Genomic DNA, 283 nt, shown 5'->3' with positions numbered 1-283 from the left:
GCTGCATGTGGTGCGAGATGATGAAAACGCTGAACTAAGTCAAAATGGGATAAGGTATCAGCAATGCAATTGTCTCTACCAGCCCTATGGGAGGCAGTAAAGGCAAAGAATGACGAGCTGCATTGAGAGAAAGATCACGAAGAAGAACCATCATGCTTGGATCCTTAGAGGTGCCCGGACGTAGCACGCTGACCACAACAGTGGGCCCATAAATGGGATGCAACAACCACAGGAAACAACTCCTTGTACGCAATCGACAAAGGCTTCTGACTAGAGGACCATT

The sequence above is a fragment of the Montipora capricornis genome, chromosome 10 (assembly GCF_036669925.1).
Source record: "Montipora capricornis isolate CH-2021 chromosome 10, ASM3666992v2, whole genome shotgun sequence".
NCBI classification, from domain to species: Eukaryota; Metazoa; Cnidaria; class Anthozoa; order Scleractinia; family Acroporidae; genus Montipora; species Montipora capricornis.
The sequence above is the reverse complement of the archived record's forward strand: the minus strand, read 5'-3'. Positions refer to the sequence as shown.